The sequence below is a fragment of the Lissotriton helveticus genome, chromosome 2_1 (assembly GCF_964261635.1).
Source record: "Lissotriton helveticus chromosome 2_1, aLisHel1.1, whole genome shotgun sequence".
NCBI classification, from domain to species: Eukaryota; Metazoa; Chordata; class Amphibia; order Caudata; family Salamandridae; genus Lissotriton; species Lissotriton helveticus.
The window spans coordinates 2039194528-2039214160 of record NC_136059.1 but is presented as its reverse complement, the minus strand read 5'-3'; the positions used below and the strand labels follow the sequence as shown (position 1 = coordinate 2039214160).

At 44.1% G+C, this 19633-nt stretch overlaps 1 long non-coding RNA gene across 1 annotated transcript in view; it reads right to left on the bottom strand.

The window, feature by feature from the left end:
• LOC144819028 (uncharacterized) overlaps positions 1 to 19633 on the bottom strand; it is a 231077-nt gene that overhangs the window by 177718 nt on the left and 33726 nt on the right. The window contains exon 2 of the long non-coding RNA XR_013607201.1: positions 10797 to 10917. This is a non-coding gene — a long non-coding RNA (uncharacterized LOC144819028). The remainder of the gene's footprint in view (positions 1 to 10796; positions 10918 to 19633) is intronic.

The following is a 19633-nucleotide window of genomic DNA, read 5'->3' as shown; positions in this document are numbered from 1 at the left end:
AACCAGATCTGTTTGTCATCACCGAAACCTGGCTCCAGGACACTGACGCAGCCATAATTAACTTGGCCTGCCCCCCAGGTTATTCACTTTTTACTTGGAACCGCTTGTCTAGAGGTGGAGGTATTGCCCTAGCTGTAAAATCTATTTTTGTGTGCACCTGGATGGGTTTGCATATTGCTGGGTGCGAAAGCGCCCTGTTTAAGATCACCATCAGTCCCCAGTTCACGCTGTCTGGGATGGTTGTATACCGCCCCCCAGGCAGTGATGTAGCATTTAGGGGAGCTTTCCCTGAGGCGGTTAGTACGCTGGCTAGTGGCTGCGCCAATTTTTCAATCTTAGGTGACCTCAACCTCCATTTTGACAATTAAGAGACTTTAGCTGTCAGTGGTTTTCTGGCAGATTTGGAGGCTCTTCAGCTTATCCAACTTGTCACTCAATCCACACACGTGGCTGGTCACATTTTGGACCCGTTTTTTACTAACTTAACGGATGTCCAGGTTTTGTCTATTTCTCCAGTGGGCTGGACCGATCATTTTTTGGTGTCTGTCCGGCTATCTCTCCCCGAAACCCCTACTATTCCACCTCCTAAGTGGATCCCTCGGCGTCACTGGCATAAGCTTAGGTTAGAGGACCTACATACCATCTTGGCTGAAGAGCCATTAGGCCCTCTACTTAATGCTACCTTGGGCTACGACCAGTTCTGCAGCTGGATTACCAAGGCGCTTGATGTATTGGTGTCCATCATCTCTAGTAAATCCAGCTCCCGGCAGTCGAGCCCTTGGTATGACAGTGCTCTTCGCGCCTTGAAGGGTTCATGTAGACGGGCAGAAAGGGAGTGGCGGAAGACGTATGATGTCGTCAAAAAAACCGCGTACTTGGCTTCCGTCAAGCTCTACCATCGAGCCATTTGTAGAACCCGTGCGGCGTTCTACGTGACGGAATTCCGCAATAGCCTCAATCCATCTAAGACTATCTTCTAAACCCTTAAAAATCTGTTGGTTAAGAGAGCGGATCCGCAAGTGGATGGTTCTACCTCCCACTGTGAGATTTTAGCCGCTTTCTTTTTGGAGAAAGTCAAGACCATCTATCAGTCGTTCCCCAGTACGACGCTGCCCTCCATTCCTCTGAACGGTCCTTGTAGTTGCCCGGTATTACACTCTCTCCCTACTCTTTCTTGGGATGAGTTTGTTAAGTGGGCACAGCGAGTCAAGTCCGGTTCTCCTGCGGTCCCACTCAGTCCTGCCCTCTTTAGAGATCCTTCTTTTCAGGGGCGCACTGTAGTGTGTTCGCTGATTAACCTTTCTTTGACCTCAGGTACTGTTCCTGGCAAGTGGAAGCAGGTGGTGGTTTCTCCGATCCTGAAAAAGCCATCTTTGGATCCTTTAAAACCGGAAAACTACCGCCCTATTTCATTGCTTCCCTGGCCGGCCAAAGTCATGGAGGCTCACATCAACCTGGCCCTTTCTGAGCATATGGCCCGAGCCAATGTCTTCGATCCCATGCAGAATGGGTTCCGTGCTGGTCACACACTGCCCTTCTGGCTATGGTAGAACATCTGCGGAGTGTGTTGGATGCAGGTCAAACGGCAGCGCTTATTTTACTAGATCTTAGCGCTGCCTTTGACACGGTGTCCCACCGCATCCTCCTGCACCGCCTGGAGGACATTGGCATCTGTGGCTCTGCTCTGCAGTGGTTCCGTTCCTTCCTTAGCGATCGCTCCTTCTGCGTTGCCACCCCTCCTTTTCAGTTCAAATACCATCAGTTGGACCTGGGGGTTCCTCAGGGCTCCTCGCTGAGTCCCACGCTTTTCAACCTATACGTGCGGCCGCTGGCTGATGGGGCTTAACCATGGTCTCTTACGCCGACGACATGCAGCTAGCGGTCACGATCAGCGGGGATGTCGAACAGGATGCCCCCAGGTTCCGAAATGGGCTGAGAGAGGTGGCCAGCTGGATGAATAACAACTGTCTCCAGCTTAACGCGAAGAAAACTGAGGTGATGATCGTTGGGAGGGGAGCGGATCGCTGGGGGGACAACTGGTGGCCTCTGGAGCTAGGACCGGCCCCTACACCAGTGATGGAACTTAGAAACCTGGGAGTGTGGTTAGATCACACTCTCTGTTTTACGACCCATACTAAGAGAGTGGCGGCATGCTGTTTTGGTGTCCTGCGTGGGCTAAGGCCGGTGCTCAAATTTTTTGATGCTCCGACAAGACAGTTGGTCATTCATTATCTCCCGGCTGGACTATGCCAGCTCGCTCCTGCTGGGAGTAAACCAATCTGAGATCGTTCGCCTACAGCGCGTACAGAACGCGGCTGCGAGAGCAGTGGTGGGTCTGCCAAGGTTTTGTCCCACTTCTAATACTTTGCGGTCCCTACATTGGCTACCGATCAAGAGCCCAATTCATTTCAAGGCCCTTAGTCTTGTTTTCAAAATCTTAAAAGGATCGGCACCTGAGATTCTTAATAATCTCGTATCCGTCTATGTCCCGACTCGCTCCCTCAGATCTCTCGGGCAATATCTTGCGGTTGTTCCGCGTTTCAGGCTTAGTCGGATGGGCGGTCGTTCTTTCCGGGTGAGAGCTGCGACCCTCTGGAACGCTCTCCCTTTAGAAATCCGCCTGTTAGAGGATCTATTAGTATTTCGTAGGGCCGTGAAAACTTATCTGTTTTAATTCACCTCTTATTCACTTTTCTGTTCCTTTTAGCGTTGTGTTATGTTCACCATTCCCTGCGCCAGGACGCTCCTTAGCTGGAGCATCTGTGCGCAAAATAAATGATATTAACATAACATAACATAACATAACAAGACATGGATCTTAAAATTTTTCACAAGGTCCCAGGAAACCCTGTCAGAAATGTTTCATATTTGCTGGCATTTATGCTGGCCTATAATGAACTTTCGAAAATATCTCAATGAGAGGCCACAGAGAGAAAACCGGAAATAGACTGTATTAACTTTAAAAAATCATTAGCTGTGGTAGACAATGGGTTAACAACTTTGACCTGCGATAGACATACTAGAACAAGATTTGGCCATATTACAACACGGTGAGGCAAATGGTTTGAGAGACTTATTGCAAGTCCTTTTAGTTCCTCAATTAATCAATCAATCAATCAATTAATCAAACAACCAGTACTTGTTAAGCGTGACTCCTCACCCGTGCAAGTCTCAATGCGCTCAGTTCCTCGACGTCAGCCACCTTTGGCTTGTCAGAAACTCTTGGTAGTACAACTACTTTGATGCCACTGTTTACAATGGGCCTGTGTCGTATTTATCTGAATTCCCACTTAGTTGAATGAAGTCGGTGGCTCGTGTAGGTGCGTTAGGAGGAAATGAGAGGTGGGCTTATTATGGGGTTAATTGTTTAAGTGATTTATACCAGGATGAAGTATTAATTGTATTTGAGGATTGTACAGAAGAATGTTGTTGTTCCTGCTGGCATCAAAAACACAAGAAAAGGAAGCAGCATCCCACCCTGGAAATGAGCCATTCCCCTACCCCTAAGGGGTCAATAGTACCTTCCTGCTCTCCTGGGGGCAGACAGGATGCTTGTTCCAGTCCGGGGGTTACCCCTAACATTTCCCTGATGGGGTAGAAGTAGGGATTTTGCAATTGGGGCACAGCAAAAGTGCTACAGCTGTTGCACGCCTGCATTGGCCGCACCCTCACCCCATAAGGGGTACACCAGACTTCCCCCATGGGCAGACAGTAGGTATGGTCTCAATTTGCCCCTGGAAGCAGATAGCCCACTGTATTACTGGAATATTTTTTAAAGAAAATAATTTGATGAGTCTAGCTTATTCTACCATCAGGTACCTTCTTCACCCCTAAAACAATAATAGTCTTTCTGGTCTCCTGTGGACGTAGGAATACCATCCTATTGTCAAGCAAGAGGACATTTGATTCTTTTGGGTGTTGATTTCACATACGCCAAAGAGAGTGAGGTTCACTCCAGAAACGGTGAATGGCTGAACTTTTTTGGCTTGGGTAGACTGCCACATGGAAAAACCTACTAGACCCAGAAAGTTCTGAAAACTACTCAGCAGTATGAGTCCAGGGTGGCATGCTTCTCATGGATCCCATACCATTTCTTATCTACAATGTACTGAACGTCTTTCTTGAATAAAATAATCCTCATTTCTGAGAGGAAAACTGCAATCTGTGGAGAGCCACAATGTGGTGATATCAGCAATAGGAGTAGCTGCAGGATTCTAAGCTGTGCTCTGCTGCACCCATTGAAACCTACTAACCACAGACATTTTTTTAAACTAGACAACTAGGGGATTTCAGGGTGGTGTGCCTTGCATGGATCCCACAAGATATTCTTACCCACAATGCACTGTTATGCAGAGCATTGTGGATATGAAAACCTCATGGAATCTAAGCAAGACAGACCACCCTGGTTATCTAGCTTTCAAAAACGTCCCCAAATACCGCAGCTCCCCTATTACTAATCTATGAATGTAGCGCTGTAGGGCCTTTTCTGTTGTTGTCTGCTGGGCCACCTACACAAGTGGGGTACACTTATCTAAGGACATATGGGAACTCAGGGTTCTAGGAAAGTTTTTCCCAAAATTTGATGTTTTGATGGGCGTCTAGGTAGGGTTACCTACTGAAAGTCATCCAAGTCATGAACCCCTAAATTTGCCATGTTGTTTAGTTTTCAAAAATATGCAGGTTCACTAGGATTCACTGGGTGCTGGTTGAGCTAGGGCCCAAAATCCACAGCAATCAACGGTGCAAAATAAAGGGTCAGTTGTGAGTGCAAAAAAGTGGTGCATTCAGGTTGTGTTTTGGACCATTTCTTGTCACAGGCACAAAACCCTATCCATACAAGTGAGGTATCATTTTTTATAGATTATTACTGTAGAATATTTGTTATTACCAATTGTATTTCCCTTCTTGTGTGCCAGAGATGTACAAATAACCACTACTCCTAAACTCCAAATCTTGCAACTATTTCAGAAATACATAGGTTTCCCTGATAACCATTTTCACTCTACACATTTCACCATATGAATTGGTCTATACTTGGTACACAATGAAAAGCTATTGTGTGGTGCTGCTGAGCTTAGCTGTTTGCTCTGGGTATCTTCGGTTCTTGTAGAGCCTACAAATTCTAGAAGCCTCTAGTGGGCATAATGGTATATTGCTTTTGTAAATTGATCATCATGGTAAAAAGTTACAGATTGTCACAAACCAGGTGTTGTGTAGAAGTGTGCTGTATAGTGCTTGAGGAAAGGATGTATGACATTACAGCGCATGCTTTTACCACACATGCCTTTACAACGCTGTTTTTAAAACCCATGCCTTTACAACGCATAGTGCTTTGGGGCGCTGGATAGTGAATAGTTTAATTTACTATTCCAACTCCAGTCCCCGTGGATAGTAGGGAAGGTGTTGGATAGTAAATTAAACCTATTCCCTATCCTAGAGCGCCCCCAGCGCAATGCGTTGTAATGGTTTGCGTTGTAAAAGTTGCGTCGTAAAGGCACTGCGTGGTAAAAGTTGCGTTGTAAAGGATGTTTCCCTTGAGGAATACTAGCATTTGGGTCAGTGTAGGTGTATGTGAGTTAAGAAAGGTCTCTGTACATGCATTGCAAGAATGTAGAAGAAGAGCTCTTGAGATTAGGCAAACTTTGGCTTTCCAGGGGCTCAAGATCACCCCGGCTAGAGAGAGCCAAAATACAGATATACAAAAACAAGTAACTTAGGAATCATTTTGTAACTGTGGGGTCATCTTTAAGGTAGTTTTGTGTCATATGTTAGTTAACATTGTTGTTTGTTGTCTGATGTCTGGCCACCAGAGATGTCTTGTCTTGGTGAAGTGCAGAAAAATGTCTTTTAAGATGAGGCTACAAAAGTTGTTTTGGAATTCACTTTAGTTGATTGATTGGCCTTGAAAAACAATCTTTGAAAGCTTTGATTGAACGAAATGGCGGACTGCGGCCTTGTAGGTCACTTCTAGTTCTGATTGCAGGCCTGCAGGGTTGTAGGTTAGCTTAGAATAAACATATTGTTGGGCAGTTTTGAGGCAGTTTTGGAACGTTCCTGCATTTATTTGTAAATGGTAGTATGCTCTAAGGGTTTTACTTGAGGGCAAATTTTTCTCTCACAGAGTGGAGGTGATAGAATTTTAGAGGAATGATAAGGTTAACCTAATTTCAAAGGGTGCTAGAATGTTGGGAAAAGTGGTGACTTTTAAACCTTTTAAAGCTATTTGTGCTGTGTGTTTTCCCCCAACTCCTTGCCATAGCGTGAACAGTACTTCTCGTTGTGGGCTGCTTCACTTAAAGGTGTGTTGTTAAACCGTTGACTACCATGAGCAGCATGCAATTGTGAGGATAGGTGAATATTTAATATTAGGTTAATATTTCCGTTGACATGGGCACGTCCTTTGGGTCTCTGTACGTTGTATGAAATGAGGTTTTGTTCTAATTAGGCTAACTTACTGGAATACATCCTTCTTCTGGAAGGGTTGAGAATGTTTGCATTGTTTTCAAGCTGTTTTTTGTGGGTCTCAGTGTGCTGTTCCCTGTAGTTTTGGGCGTGACTGACTTTAACAAGGTATACTGAAAATTATGTGTGGAGCCCTGTTGAAACCTGCAGGAGAAAATGGCTGTTCGTGGTACATTCTCGGCAAGAGTCAGGGGTCTCTTTGGGACTTTATGTGTTCAGCCTAATGGAGGAGCTGTTTCTGATGTTGATGGATTTTTACGATGCGACACTGAGCTCTGGTCTTTATAACTTGGAAGTGGCCACTGAGGTCTTGTGAAGTAATTTCTCTCCCGCCTCGATGAGGCCCGGCTTCCACCACTGGGGCAGTTGCCTCATTTTGTAACTGCAGGAGGGCTTCCATTTGGCGATAAACCCTGATGAGGTTGAGATTTACGTAGCCCACTCAATGTTGGACTGGGTGAGTGGTCCTCGCATGCCTATTTTTATTCACTGGTTGGCGTCCCATGTCAGACTGACCTCCCCAGGGAGTGTGGTCAGTCAACCCTTCCCCAGGAGACCATCAGCAGAGGGGTCCCTGGGCCCTCTTTGGGCACTCACATGTCAGATTCTGGTATGGCTATCCTGACGGCCCAATGGGGAGGAAGGTAAGAAAGTGTGACTGAGAGTGATGTGAAGGGGGTAGTTGTCTTGGGCACTGGTTTGGACTTAGGGTCTGTTTTTACCCTGTGATTGTGCTAGGGCATTGCCGCCTCTGACAGGTACCCCACCTTGTCATAGCTGGGGGTCCGGCCCCTGCTGGACTGAACTCCCTGTTTGTTGCAGTTCTTGCCGTGTGTTTGGTCACCCATTCAGTGGGCAGAGTGCAGGCTAATTCCCTTGAAGATGATACTATCTGGGGTCGATATTTGGAGCTTCTCTTGAGACGAGTGCCATCATGTTGTTCTCGGCTAACACGGTCCCCTCGTGGGCAGGCTTTTTCAACTTCTGTTGGACCAGCTTGGTGGTGTCTCTCTAGGACTGCTCTTGCTATTCCTTGTATTTCTCCTGTCTCTTCCAGTAATAGTGGTATGTGGTAATGTATTTCCTGCCAGGGTTTGGTGTCTTGCCCTACTGCACTATCGAGTCTGGTCTGGATCTCCGGGGGTAATTCCCTCTTGAGGATGTTGTAGAAGAAAGTAACCTGGGGATCAATTTCGGTCCAGCGCTGTCCTGTCTCCTGCAACCACCACTCTCTCATTCTGTCTAGAAACTCAGCCATGGTTTCCCCAGGTTTCATGCTCTCTGCCATTAATCCTTGTACGTCTGGGCGGTTAGGAAACAACTCCCTCAGGGCACTTCAGATCGGGTGTCTGAATGAATGAAAAGCAGCCCCATCATGCTTGGTTTTGATGAGCGTGACTGCAGGGATGCGGTCTCTGGAGAAGAATGTGTCTGTCTGCTCACCAATGAGGCTGCTGAGCAGGCTTTTGATATCACCTGTAGCTAGATATATACCTGTGGTGTTCTTTTCAAAGCAGGAGATCCATTTATCTGCCCCTACCAACAATATTGACAGTTTTTTCCTTAGCACTTCTTTATTCATCTGTCCTGAAGGCTCATAGATGATTCCTGCTATGCCTTTCCGCAGTAGCAGGCAGATCCTGGCTCATGGCAGTACTGTTGGTTTCTCATCAACATAGTGCTCCCATGGTTTCAGACACTCCTGCAAGTAGGGGTAGTTTCATTTTGGATCTCTCCCACTTTGCTGGATGCAGTCTTCTGCAGGGGCCATATCCTGGAAGGTTTCCTTCTCTGGCCAAGGACAGTCATTCTGGTGTCCCTTTCTTTTGGTCCAGCAGTCCAGTAGATGAACAAAATGCTGTGCAAAGGCCTCACCCTCTTTTCTGGATATTATCTCTCTAGTGGTTGGCCTGTCTGATCCGCATGTCTGTGAAAGCGCCAAATGTCCTCATCATCACTCTCCTTGTGCATGCGGGTACAGGTGCCATGCTGCTCCTTCTACATCTCAATTGTATCTCTGTCAGGATTTCCTGGCTACTTATTTCTTGGTCAGCCTCTCTCCTAAATCAACCGCCCTGTGAGAAATGGGCTGTCATTTTGGGGGTCTTCTTCCCTACTCATCTCTGGCACATGTCTATATGGGGGCTCTAAGCCGAGCTCCTGTTGCATCTGGGGGAGATGTCCCTTCTCCTTGCTGGTCTTCTCAGATGAGAGCTCTCTCTCTCCCCATCCTCATTTCTAACTGTTGCTCTAACTCCCAACTGGGTTCCCTCCTTCTCTCTGTGCTTTGTACTGTTCTTCATGGCAATGCCTTTGCCTTGATCTCACTCCCTAATGATTCTTCCCTGACATGCGCCTGCCTTGCTGGAGTGTATCCCATGTCTCGCCCTTCAGAGTCCGATGTTGCGAGGCTGGTGTTCCTTTCTTCCCCTCCACTGATGGAATTGCCTTCTTGGAGGGCCACAAACCTCCCTCTAACCTTATGATGCCTGGTGGGGCACTCAGGAGTTTGTACTCCTTGTTCAGTTTGGACCCGCTGGGTTGTGCTCGATGGATGAGGAGTCGAACCCTGAACAGGTTTGGTACTGGTCTGAGCAGAGCAGATGGTGCCTGGGCTGGAACCTGGCATCCCCTTCCTCACATGCTGGCTTGCTGCCCCAGAGGGGCTTCAGCAGCCTCCTTGACCAGTAGATTGGTGTAACCTAGCACGGTGACAAATCCAATGGCTGGAATTAATGAGACCACATCCCAGTCGGTGTAAGTGATGATGCCTTATGTGTGGCTTCAGAGATAGTCTTGTAGGCTGGGGCCATCCTGAAGTTGGCCCATCAGTCTCATAGGACCGCCCACTTGGCCTTCTTATGTCTTGTATACCTGGCCTGTATGCGTGTCTTTAAGTGTGCTATGGTCTCTGTATCAAATTTGCCCCCCTCAGGTGAAGGAAATGCATGGGTTTTGTTATGGACGTACCACTTGCAGCAGTGTTTCCCTAGTTTCCTGGCCTGGGTGGGGAATCTGTCCCTCATGTGGTCTAGGGGAGTCTCCATAAACGATTTTGAAGCTTGTTTGTTTCAAGGTCTTTGCAAAATTTTCATTGTCTCAAGAGTTTTTTTTTGCATAATTACAATTCTACTTTTGGGGATCTGTGTGCACAGGGTGGCACTAAAAACCAATTTACTTGGCCATGACCTCAAAGTACCAATGCATAAAAGAGATCGATTCACATGAAATAGACACAAATAGGAAATGAAATAATGACAACCTATAACAAAAGTGAAATTGTTAGTTCCGAGGAGTGCGAGTTGGTTTGTAGCGGTGAACTAGCAATCATGAACCTTTGATTTGGTAAAAAGGGGATTATCATTACCTAAAGCATAGACTTACTAACATGATATAACAATTAAACATGATTTGCAAAGTTTACGCAGCACCACAACATCAAAGAAATTAATAGAAAATGGAAAAAATATAATAGAAAATACAAAGGTTGACAAAAAAAACATTATTTTGTCAGAAAACAGGACCATCACTTAGTGCCTATAGCCCTTGGAGAATGGATGCTCTACACAGTACACAGAGCTAAGTGAGCCTGAGCGTCTGTCACTATTGGCTCAGCAAACAAAAATTAGCAACAATTTAAGAGGAAAAAATGAGTAACTGGTAACTAACAGGACCCTGTGCCTGACACAAGCTACACTTGATTCACCAAGGTCCGAATTTTCCCTAATGTCCAAATTTCACCTTATATAACACCCAGGGATTGTGAGTATCACTGCCGAATGCCCAGCGATCTAAACAGAGAGAAAAGGGGAATACCTCTCTCTTCTTTTAGATGCTACCTGTGTTGAATCTATTGCACTAAGAAAACTATTGTGACTAAAATATATGTTTGAAATGTTAGCTCTATATCACACCCAGAGCCTATGCGTACTGACTTGCCACCACACCTAGTGTTCCAAAGTATCCCTTGCTGTCAGCTGTGGACGAGGTATATCCTTTGATCCTCACCCAGAGGAATAAGGGATCCCTTGCTAACACCCAGAAATGAGGCGAACCTTGTTCCAAGCCCAAGGTCAGGCAATCAGATACTAACCCCCAGGGTCGAGGCGTACCATGTGCTCACACTCAAGGTCAGTCAGCTACCTTTGTCTTCTGCTAGCATGCTGACTAGGGTGAAAAACAAAAGTGATCTACGCGCTTGTGTTAGTTTGTCATATGCCACATGTTGGGACTAAGGATCAGATGTAGTCTCTAGCCTTTGAGGGATTTCTCCGGACAAACCTCCACCCCTTGGATTCAGCAGAACTTTCTGATCAATTATGGAACCTGCTCACCAATCATTTTGCACAGATGTGAATCCATTCTGAGCGTGGTCCTTCCTTCGACAGCAGTCAGGCTCGATGAACCACTCTCTCCTATCTGGCTGACCAAAATGTCGTTCGCATATGAGTTTACCTTAAATAAATGATAAGACAAGAGGCGTTTGGCAAAGCAGGAACAAGTTTGTTTAACTAAATGTTGCGACAGGGAGAGCCTCGGCAGAGTGCGTCTGCTCAAAGTCTCTTGGTGTACAAAGTTTTGGTTACTGTTATATACAGTTCATACGGTACAATATAGGCATTTTCTACATACCAAAAGAGAATATTAGTCATAAAGCGATGGCTGTCGGGGGAGAGCTAGTGTGGGCCAGTGTTTGTGTCCTAATGTCCAGCATGAGGAGCGCATGGTCACTACATGTGGTGTGCATTTTGTGTCATGATTGGTTGAATGTTACTATCTACGTCTAGCTTTGTGTTTTTTTGTGGGAACGTGAGCCCTCGGCCAACATGTTTTATTAGGATCAATTTCCTCAAACCTGTTTGTGGTGAAACTATCTATCTGTGGGATCGATTAGGTTTTCCCTGGGCACCCGTTTGTATTTAGACTATTAGAGACCCCAACTGTGATCTGGTATTCGATAGGCATGGGTGTGGGTCGTATGTCACCTTGGGTGAATCCGACAGCAATGATACAAGTTCATTGGAACTCCTAAAAATGTTATGGCATTCACGGGTATAATGTATATTGACATCCTTAACATTGTGCGTACAGTTGTCATAGCATACATTGACATTGTTCTTACTGATGTTGACATGGTTAGTTAGGTCATAATGCACATTGGCATTATTGTTACTTTTAACAGTATTTTCATTTGAGCATGGATTATGACATACATTGATCTCGCTACTGTGCTGGTTCAGGTTATGACTTACATTAACATTGCATAGATGGGTACTGGCATGCTTGTGTAGGCACAGGTTATGGCATATATTGATATTGCATTTACTGGAATTGCCGTTGTAGGCCCTGCATACATCACTGTAATCATTTACATTGTATTCATCCACTCCAATATTATATAGTGGAGAAAAGTGTCTTAGAGTGGAGTAAAGTCTTGTAGACCAGCGTGACATGGGTGGAGCATAGTGGAGTGGAGTAGAGTACAGTAGAGTGAAAAAAAGTGTCATAGAGTGGAGTGGCATATCATGGAGTGTTGTAGAGTGGAGGAAAGTAGCATGGAGTGGCATAGAGTAGCTCAGAGTGTCATAAAGTGGCTTAGTGTGTCAAATAGTGGAATATCATAGAGTGGACTGGAGTTACCGAGAGTGAAGTGCTGTTGAGTGTCATAGAGTATCGTAGGGAAGTATAGAGTAGCATAGTGTGAAGTAGAGTGGATTACAGTTAAGTGGCATAGAGTGACTTAAAGTGGTTGAGAGTGGTCATTAGTGTTGTAGAGTGTCATAGAGTGGGGTGACGTAGAGTGTCAAAGAGTAGAGTACAGTGGAGTATAGTGTCTTAGAGTGGATTAAAGTTTCATAGAGTGGAGTTGAGTAAAGTGAAGTAAAGTAAAGTGTTATAGAGTAGATTGGCATAGCATGGATTGCTGTAGAATGGAGGAAACTGGCAGTGAGGTCAGTAGAGGAGTGGTGAGAGTGGCGTAGAGAGTCATAGAGTGTTGTGGAGAGGAGTAGAGTGAAATATACTGGAGTGCCATGGAGTTGAGGGTTGTAAACTGGAGTGTCCTATAAAGGAGTAGAGTGGCCTATAGTGGTGTAGAGTGAAGTGGCACAAAGTGGAGCAGAGTTGTGTTGAGTGAAGTGACATAGAGGGGAGTAGTGTGCTGTAGAGTGGAATGGCGTAGAATGGGGCATCGTAAAGTATAGTGGCATATAGTAGAGTGGAGTGGGGTGAAGTAGAGTGATGCAAAATGGAGTGGAGTTGTGTAGAGTGGAACAGAGTGGAGGGGTAAAGAGTCGAGCAGAGTACCCTAGAGTAGGGTAGAGTGGAGTGGCGTGGTGTGGCATAGAGTGGAAGGGCATAGAGTGGGGTAAAGTGCTGTAGAGTGGAGGTGTACAGTGAGGAGTATGCATGGTGTGGTAGCGCACTGCCTTGACAGAAAACACATTTTCAATTGAAATTACTTTTACAATAGTACATACAGTTTTACTAATAGAACTATCCAGTGCACGTGGAAATGGCATCATCTAGTGCATTGATTAGTTTTCATTGTATTAAAATTTTTCCTAATTCTGAGATATTCTGAAATATTTTCACAGTTCATATACATTAATTTAAATGTTGTGGTGTGATAGCAAAAGGTCTTTCCTTTGCTACCCCCAGATTGTCCGATAAACCCTTTCACTTTGAAGTTGGAGAAAGAAAAGTAAGCACAATTCTCCCTCGGAAGACAGAGCCTGACATTTGACCTCTGTTTTTGAATGCCCAGAAACTGTGACAAGAAAGGAACAACATTTTAAAGTCTGTTTACAGAAAGAAACCACCCATGGAAGAATACAATAAACAGGCAATGCTCCACAGGAGGAACAAAAACATGGTGGAGCCATCAAATAAAAAGCAAGCAAATGTGAGCTACAAATCGCAAAGCCAATTGTATTGTATTGTATTGTAATTGCATTTATATAGTGCCTGCTACCCCTGATGAGACATCAAAGTGCTTTTTGAAAAAGTAGCACCCTGCTCCAGAACCCATAAAGGATTAGTGTTGAATTAGTATAGTAAAATGTGAAAGTAGTTTGAGTGGTGGATATGTTAGTTAGTTATTTGGATTGAGAAGGATGGCAGAGGGACAGAAGATGGAAAAAGGGTTTGCATTTATATAGCGTGTGTAACCCCTGATGGGGTGTTGAAGCTCTTTTTGGTGGGTAGCACGCTACTCCGGAACCCATAAAGGATTAGTGGTATATTAGTATAGTGAAATGTGAAAGTCACTTGAATGGTGAATATTAGTCTGTTTTTGGATTGAGAAGGATAGTGGAGGGATAGAAGAGGGAAAAAGGTTTCCATATATATAGCACTTGCTACCTCTGATGGGGTGTTGAAGTGCTATTTTGGTGAGGAGTATGCTACTCCGGAACCCATAAAGGATTAGTGTTCAATTAGTATAGAGAAATATGAAAGTAATTTGAGTGGTGGGTATTAGTAAGCTATTTGGATTTGAGAAGGATAGCGGAGGGACAGAAGAGGGAAAAAAGGTTTGTATTCATATGGTGCTTGCTACCCCTGATGGGGGTTTGGAGTTTTTTTTCGGCAAGTAGCGCACTACTCCAGAACCCATAAAGGATTAGTGATGAATTAGTATAGTGATATATGGAATTAATTTGAGTGGTGGATATGTTAGTCAGTTATTTGGATTGAGAAGCATAGCTGAGGGATATAAGAGGGAAAAGGTTTGCATTTATATAGTGCTTGCTACCCCTGATTAGGTGCTGAAGTGCTATTTTGGCGAATAGTACGCTACTCTGGAACCCATAAAGGATTAGTGTTGAATTAGTATAGTAAAATATGAAAATAATTTGAGTAGTAGATATTAGAAAGCTATTTGGGTTGTAGAAGGATAGTGGAAGGACAGAAGAGGGAAAAAGGTTTGCATTCATATAGTGCTTGCTATCCTTGATGGGGATTTGGAGGTTTTTTTCCAGCAAGTCACACACTACTCCAAAACCCATAAAGGATTAGTGGTGAATTAGTATACTGAAATATGAAAGTAATTTGAGTGGTGGATATGTTGGTCAGTTATTTGGATTGGGAAGGGTAGCAGAAGGATAGAAGAGAGAAAAGATTTGCATTTATATAGTGCATGCTGCCCCTGATTAGGTGTTGAAGCGCTTTTTTGGCAAGTAGCACGGTACTCTGGAACCTATACAGGATTATAATAGTGAAATATGAGTGGACGTGTTAGTTTGTTATATGGATTGAAAAGGATAGTGAAGGGATAGAAGAGAGAATGGTTTTGTTTTATTTTTGTTTTGGAGCAGTAGGAGGAGGCTTGGGATCAGTAGAAGGGATGTGGAGGGGAAAGGTCTGAGGGAAGTGTTAAGAAAGGCTTGCTTGGGGGATAGGTATATTAAAAGAGGTATGACATGATGCAAGGAGGGGAAGAGTAGAAAAGAGTCTAGAAAGGATTATTTTGGGGATCATAGTAGTGGTATGGGGTTTGGTATGCATGAGAGAGTAGAGGTAGAGGAGGATATACTGATAGACGTATAGGGTGAGTGTTAGATTTGGGGGTCTCCAGTTGGGAGAGGTAGGTACCTTTGACCAAATAGGGACCCTTGCCTCTAGTCAGTGTAAGGGGGTACACTCCCAAAAATAACCTGCTCACCCCCTTGGTAGCTTGGCACAAGCAGACAGGCTTATCTCAGAGGCAGTGTGTAAAGCATTTATGAACACATACAGTAATATAGTCACAACACTACAGATGGACACCACACAGGTTGTATTATAAAAATAGGTATTTTCGTATAGACTTAACACAAGACCACAAACGACAAAAATCCACAATACTGTACTTCAAAAATGGTAGAAATAGCTTAGTTCTCTTTAGATGTAAAATACGACACTTTGAGTTAAATGTACCTTTAGATGCGTAACGCTATACAATGAAAGTGTAGCAGGGAAGGTGATACCTGGGTTCCTTACACACAAGAACGGTGATGCGTCGGCTCCCTACTTCTGCATAGGGGATGTGTTGGTTCTTCACCGTGTGGGGAGCTGATGCGTCAGTTTCTTACTGCGCTTCCATGGCGCTGCAACCAGCAGCGCCATGATGCGATGAAGAATATTGCAGTGAAACAAAATTGCGTCTTCTTCATGATGCGACAACAATGCATGCATGCCCGACAGAAGGCGCAGACATAGCGGCGTCCCATAGCTGATCAGTGGAAGGAATCTGTGCGGGCCTGGGAACTCCCAATGCAGGTGAGCAGTGATACCGAAGGGGCTGAAGAAGCAATGACACCCGAAAGAATGTCCACAGGACATACGGAATGGACAAAACTGTTCACCTAGGACAGAAATACACAGGGCTTTTGGAACATCAACCCGATCCCCACATAGTTATTATTATCTGACACGGATGCTTTTCCCCACCTCACAGAAGCACTGACCATCCATTTATTTCCCCTACACATTATCAATTTGAGACACCCACCTGCGGAGATGAGTTTTCACGGTTCACAGTTTATTATATTTTTTTAGTTTATTGCTTTTTTCCATTTACTAACTTTGCTACACACATGCAAGAACGCTGTAGACATTCATTGGGACATTAACTCCCAGAACGATCCAAGATCCAACTTACTCCAGCTAGACTTATCCACATAGCGATTATTAATCAGATAATATGATCGCATAGTGCAGGGAGTAGAGTCTGGGTACCTATATGCCAGCAAGACATAGTCAATGTTTATCAACGGTACCATATAATGCACTACTTGCTTTGTAGAAACCCTGTCTAGGTATGTGTATGCAAGAGAAATGCCAATAAACAAATATGAAAATATGCATGTTATCAACTACATGGTTGTCCTGCAGTGGGCAAACGTTGCATGCTTTGCAAAAAGATGGGTCACTTCCAAGTAGTATGCAGCAGTACAAAGCTCCTGTATGAGTTAGGAACATTAATGCAACGTTAATGCAGAGATTGACACATGTTCAGAAAGTATCATCAATGTAGTCTTAATTATTTATTGCAATATGGTGTGCACAACTGTGAAAGGTCCCACCCGTGATGTCATAATTGATGACTTTTCTTTACAGGTCATGGTGGACCCTGGTTCACCTATTACTATTTTATGTGACACAGTCTTTTATGATAAGAATGGTTGTGAGAAAGTACTTTCTATATCTGATATTAGTCCGTAAGCATTTGGTGAAAAATATAGTGACATGTTATGTTTCTTTACTGCAAGAATACAATGTCTAGGCAGAGAAATGTTTACCAAGTATAGGTTGCGATGAAAGGTACAAATATTATTGGCTGGTAGGACCTAGCCAAAATGGGTCTATATCTACCTCAGATGCACTGGTCATGTTAGAGAAGTCAATATGTAGTTTGGAGAAACCACTAGATACTATTCAAGATAGGTACAAAGAACTCTTCACTAAAAAAGTTGGTACCATCAAGGGCTTTGTTCACCATATCAGAGTCCAATCTAATGCTAGACCTTATGTTCACAAAGTGCGACAAATTCCCTTGTCTGTCTGAGAAGAGCTTTAACAACTACTGAAGGATTTATGCACCCAAGGCATCATAAAGCCCCTTGATTCTTTTCAATCAGCCATCCAGATTGCAGCCGCAGAAAAAAAATCAGGAGATGTTTGTCTCTGTGCGGAATTGAGAACTTTGAATGCTAACACTTTGGTTGACTGTCATCCCACACCTAGAATACAGGAAATGTTGGTTAACCTAGGAACTGCAAAATGGTTCTCTGTCATTGACACAAGGTCAGCTTATCAGCAGGTTGCTTTGCACACAGCTTCTCATGAGCTGACAGCTTTTGGCACACCCTTTGATGTCTTCAAGTATATTAGGCTACCTTTTGGGCTGGCATCAGCTACCAGTGTCTTCCAAAAACTCGTGGATGTTTCACTTGCTGACATCAAAAGGGGGTCCAATCCTAACAAGAAGATATTCTAGCTTTTAGTAATTCCCTGGAGGAACATGATCTCATTCTTGACAAAGTGTTGTCCATTTGTATGCACAGGGGCATGACAGTCAGAAAGGACAATTTTAAATTTGTCACTCAAGAGTTGAAGTATTTGGGGCACACTATAACAGAGTCTGGTATTAAATCCAAACCTTCCTTATTAAGAGCCATCAAGGAAGGAAGTGCCCCCACGGGCTATGAAGAATATTATGTGAGCTTTGTCTCAGGAGATGCTCTGTCAGTTGAACCTCTCAGGTTGTAGCTTAGACAAGGAAAGAAATTTATTTGATCTGGGCAAGTTTAAACCACGTTTGTCAAAGTTACATTTTTGATTGCACAATCTCCAGGACTGTCTACATTCAGAGAAGACTGTACTTCAGTAATCACAGTGGATGCCAGTCTTCAAGGACTAAGTGCTGTTTTAAGTTTAAAAAAATGAGCTATGGAGCAAACCATCAAGTTTGCCTCCAGATAACTCAGACATTTTGAGAAACAATACAGTACAATAGAACGTGAGGAGCTGGCATGTGTTTGGGTAGTTCAAAAACAAATGTATGTTTGGTGTAGGTGGTTTCAACGTTATACCAATCAAAAGCCTTCAGTTTTTATCTTTACATGAGGAATTCATAACGATGTATAAACTAGATTAACCAGACTTGTATCTAAATTACATGAGTACATGTTCACCATCATGTGTCTGGTGTGAAGAATTTCAAAGCAGACTGTCTCTCCTGAACGCCTTTACCACATTTTAAGGAAGAAAACAACACTGATGACATTGAATGTGTGCCACTCATGCTTTACAAGACAATGACATCCCATTTATTGCTTAAGAGTGGTTGAAGGCATGCCATGAGAATGAAGTGCTGAAGCAGGTTGGTATATACATTATTAAATGTTGGCCTCTTGTTTGGTGTTCAGAGAGTGATCTGAAAACGTATGTACAAGTGGCCAGCGAACTCTCACTGGTTGATGATATTATTGTGAGAGGTGATTTGCATGTTCCCCTATCCAAAATGTGCCCTTTATTTATTTCTAAATCACATCAAGAACATCTAGACACTACTAAGAAATGCATATGCACCCAGTGCATGCATGGGTGCAACACTACTGGTGGCCTACTTTAGATAGCCAAGTGAGGTAGACAGTAGACAAATGTCCAGCGTGTCTTCTCTCAGAAAAGCAATGGAAGTTAAGCAGAGCACCCCTGCGTCCTGTTCCTTTTTCAGATTCTTCTTGGGAGAAATTGGGTTTTGATTTTTCTGAACCTTATATTAACTTGCCAGGGAAAATGAGGTATGTCATTTTTATAGCTGGTTATTTTTCTATGTGGCTATACTTTTCTTTAACAAACTCTTCCACTCCTGACACAGCTATCATTTTTTTAGAACAAGTACTGTCAATAGAAGGATCACCAGGGTCCTTATTTGCAGACAACGGTTCACATTTTGTTTAGAAGCGTATGCTTACATTTTTGTCCAAACATGACGTCAAACATTTACGAGTCGCCTCTACTCACCATCTTCCAATGTTTTTGTTGAGAGAGAAAACAAAGTAATAAAAGAGGGCACAAAAACAGTTGTTTCATCTGGTATAGATGAGAAATCAAAAAATCGGGGAGTATAATCCAACACCACATTAATTAATTAATTAATTGTGGGTTTCTAAAGCGCTAGAATCGACTCCCGAAGGAGTATCTCTGCGCTGTAGACCGCTGGGGAACCCGTCCTGGCTTTCCCTGTGAGATGGTCCCTACTGGGTATCTCCAAGGTGAAACCAGGCATTCCCGGCGTAGGTGGGGGGCCGTTGTGGAGATGAGGCAAGCTAATGCCCAGAGTTGCCGAGTGTGATCCCTGGTAAGAGTAGGCACCAAGGCGAGAATTATCGAGCCCACTGACCCTGGTCCTCGACCCTGCCGTGTCGGGAATAGAACCCTGGTCCCGGGCCGTCCTCTGCTTCCGGGTCTGCCGCCTCTAACCAGTGAGCCGCACCACTCCACAGAGGGTTATTGTACCACAGAGTTATTCCATTTTGATGCTAAAAGGGATGAAGATTCATTCTGCTTTGTTCCCAAATTGGTTGAAGGATCAGCTGGCCATCAAGGATCCTGATATCAAGCTAACAATTAGGAGGGGGCGTGGCTAGGAGCATGGGAAGATGGCCACACACTGACTCGGCTGCGT